Raw genomic sequence first — 4,016 nt, 5'->3', positions numbered from 1 at the left:
AATTGAAGGAAGAGATATAATCTTAATAAAATATTGTATTTTATTTTAACAACTTGCTACAGTTAACTAGTATTTATACTAGTTTATTGTACTTGCAAAAAATTTAGCTTTAGCTTCTCCAATGACACATGATTTTTTTGGTTCTTTGGTGGTAAAATAGCTTTTTTTGTTGTTGCTAAAATACAATCACCATTGTGAATGTTTTTATTATTTTTGTTTAGTTTTTGGGTTGGATAGTTGCTATTTGAGTGAGGCTAGCTAGGCTTATTGATGAGAAAGAAGGTATAAGGTTTTCACTACAAGAAACTTGGCTATTTTCAATGGTTGAAACCATTGAAAAAAGTATTAAAAACCGTTGAAAAAAATATTTTCAACGGTTGGAATTATCGTAGAGAACTGTTATTAAAGACCGTGTCGAGAACATTTTTCTACAGCCTATACAACCGTTGAAAAAAGTATTACACATTTATCAATGGTTAATAACTGTCGAAATATATACACATATATATAGATTAAAGTATGCTTATTACTTTTATCCATAGGCACCCAACTGTTGAAATAAGTATTTTCTTGTTAAAAAAAAAAAAAATTTATCACCATTCCAAACCTCGGAGTTTAATTTGATGCACCCACAAACCTATAAGGTTTGAAATGTAAGTTTTCCAAATAGTGTTTGTGCAGTCCTTACAAATAGGAGGGCGTGAGTTCAAATCTTTTGTCCCACTTTTCCTGCTCCACTTTATACTCCACCGATAAAAACTTGTCACGTGTTCACCTAATTAATTAAATACTATCATTATTGACTTATTAATGCTACCGTTATTAATTAATAGTAGTATTTAATTAATTAGGTGAACACGTGACAAGTTTTTATCAGTGGAGTATAGAGTGGAGCAGGAAAAGTGGGACAAAAGATTTGGATTCCTTAAGCCCATATCAAGAGAAGGTCATAATCTCATAGACTAAAAAAATTGGAAACTGGTGACTGTCTAACCCAACTACAAATAGGAGGGCCTCAAGAACAGGATGTATACCCAAACACGGCCATTTAAGCCAACTGCTATCTCAAAGGAAGCTTCTTCCCCAAAGCATCGAGAATTGGACATGTTGGTGAGCTCAGGAGCCTAGAGACAAGACAAGAGATGTATCAATATATCAAAACCCACTTCATGTGAATATGGCAAAGAGACATAACACAAATTAAAAGGCAAATGGACTTACCAAGCACTTGTAATTTGAACTCACACACGTTCAAGCTTTCAATCCCACAAATAGTGAAATTTGAACTCTCCTTGACCATGCATTGAGCTGAACCCCCATTGCACTTGCAATCACATCGAAAGCACACAATACACAACCACAAATTCAATTTTAACATAACATTTCAAAGTCAAGAACAAAATCCACAAAAGTTCAAAATCTTTCAAGCAAATAACAAAGAATGGGCAAAATTCGAGTCTAAGAAAAAACAAACTGATCATAAATAAGTTTTTAGAATAGTGAAGTTGAGAGAAATAGAATAGATACCTAATCGGAGGGAGAAAAATAGAAAAATTGAGTCGAGAATTTGTTTGGTTGCCTAGAAAATAATAGGAAAAACCGCCCAAACCTATGAGGAGAGAAAGCGAGAGCAAGAGCTAGATATAGAGAAAGAGAGAGGGAGTGATTGAATTCTATTTGGTTGCCTAGAGAATAACAAGAAAATTGACCTATGAGAGAGAGAGAGAGTGAGAACGAGATATAGAGTGAGAGAGGGAGTGATCGTAGGGTAAATATATAAAAGTTGTAAAAGCTCCGTGTTTTTATTTTCGACGTTTATAACCTTTGATAAAAATTATTTAAATTCTCTTTTTCAACATTCATCCAATTGTTGATATAAATTAGCACTGTTTAATCACTTGGCATATGAATTTCTCACCACTTATTTACCGCTTATTTCAACAGTTATGCCAATTGTGGAAATATATGTGTGAATTTATTACTACTTATTTCAATAGTTATGTCAACTGCAGAAATACATATGTGAATTTTTCAACAATTGAGTACAAATGTAGAAACTAAAGGCTTTTATCAACATTTTTAGTGACTATAGATAAAAATATGTTGAAAAAGCTTATGTTTGTTGTAGTGTTGGGAAGAGGGGCTCAACTACAAAAACAAAATATATAATAACTAAAAAAAAAATTAAGACCCAAGGGGGCCTGGGCCCCCTTGAGCCCCCACTTGGGTCTGTCCCTAATATTACCCTAATGTGTGGCATAGGGTCTTCATGTCAATCCGTTCGCACCTCTCCAAATTGTTAGGTACATGCTGCATTATTTTTAAATCTTTTTCAATTATTGGTGGGGAAATACGTACAACTTTTGTCATTTTAATACCTTTATTTATTATTGGTGGGAAATTTAACTACTCAAACTTTTGGGTCGGGGGATGAGTGACATAGGGTCTCCATCAGTCACTTTCTCATCTCTCTCCCCTTAGGCAATTTTGTAGAGTTATTTTAGATATTAGCGTTTGGTTTCGTTTTAGAAAACTTTTTATAAAAATTAAAAAAAAGTGTAAAAAAAGTTGGTATTTTTTTTATTTTTCAATAAAAAAAATTCTTAAAATAGTTTACAAATGTATGCCCAAAATTTCCTCAACATTAGTAGCAATATAGTAGTAATTCAGCAACAAAAAAAAAGAAAGTACAATGGTATAGATTGTTCCATACTTAACATTTTCGAATCTACGATATTGTTTTTAGTTTTTTAACCTACTAAGCCCTAGCCTATAGCCCAAAACCAACATCTTGATCTCCCATTTGAGGAATATATTAGTATCAATCCAATCTCAACAAGCTTCCTCTTATATGATTTTTTCTCTATAAATATATATATATATATATATAAATAATAATAACATAAACAAATCGAAACACCCATAATCCTCAAATGCTTTAAAATTTGTAATAATAATTTGCCTTGGGTGGACACTCATTAATTTTGGTTTCAAATGGATCCACGTATACATGGAATACTCATTAATTATTTAAATGTTGATTCCTTAATTTCTTATATTTTACTAGAAAATCTATTAATTTTTGTGTTCAATAATTCATTTTTTCAACGCTTGTTAATTTACACTAAAGGTCATATTCAAGGGTATTAACTAAAAAACAATTATTTCTCATTCCATTCTCTTTGAAAACCAAAGAAGGTGAATGATTTTTTTCCTTTATTTATTTTTTCCTTCCTACATCCAAAAATACATATAGAAAGATACTTTCTTTTTCCCTTTCCTTTCTCTTTCCACTCCCTTGGTATTTTCTTTTCTCATCCCTTTCCCTAGAAGACAGCCTAATATCATTTACATGAAAAAATTTATGTCTATTTTAGCATAAAAAATTATTTTTTCTATTTTACTTAACCATTTTTCAAAACACCAACATCAAGTTATCTATTCTAAACTATATTTTATGAAAATATCTAATTTTATTATCTTTAAAAATTATTTCTCTATCTTCACACACTATAACTATCATCTATTCTTTTTCTTTATCTTCAAGAAAAGCAAAAAAAGAATAAAAAATTGAAATGCTGAACGATAGTGCCTGTATATACTTGCACAAATACTATAACAAAAATGCATTTTTGACAATAGATTCATAAGCTAATGTGTGATGTTTTTTAGGGTTGATTGGGCGATATGATCCTTTTTGAAATGTGTGACGTTTCAAAAAGGTTCTGCATTTTTGTTAAGCAACTAAAATAGTATGCTACAAACACTAAGGACATTTATCAAACCAATACATGTATTAAAAGTGTAGCCTTTTCTCAGGATGTCCTTTTTTTCTCTAGTAAGCATCTTCATACTTCACATGACGCTTGTCAAAGAGACATTGGTTTGGATTCTTTGGACACACCGACCCATTCAAAAGGGGATTGTGTGTACTTTATTAATTTGAGGGCGCGTGGTACATTTAACCAGAGACAGGGTCAAAACTTTGATTTAATGGTCAACAAAAAAAAAAAGAC

General features: G+C 31.3%; 1 long non-coding RNA gene across 1 annotated transcript; it reads right to left on the bottom strand.

The window, feature by feature from the left end:
- Positions 1-847: 847 nt before the first annotated feature.
- Positions 848-1,732, bottom strand: LOC142614685 (uncharacterized). Its single transcript, XR_012840498.1, has 3 exons — positions 1,528-1,732; positions 1,222-1,324; positions 848-1,124 (listed from the first exon to the last, which is right to left on the bottom strand). It is a non-coding gene; the product is annotated as an uncharacterized LOC142614685 (long non-coding RNA).
- Positions 1,733-4,016: the final 2,284 nt, after the last annotated feature.

The sequence above is a fragment of the Castanea sativa genome, chromosome 11 (assembly GCF_040712315.1).
Source record: "Castanea sativa cultivar Marrone di Chiusa Pesio chromosome 11, ASM4071231v1".
In the NCBI taxonomy this organism is placed as follows: Eukaryota; Viridiplantae; Streptophyta; class Magnoliopsida; order Fagales; family Fagaceae; genus Castanea; species Castanea sativa.
The sequence above is the reverse complement of the archived record's forward strand: the minus strand, read 5'-3'. Positions and strand labels throughout refer to the sequence as shown.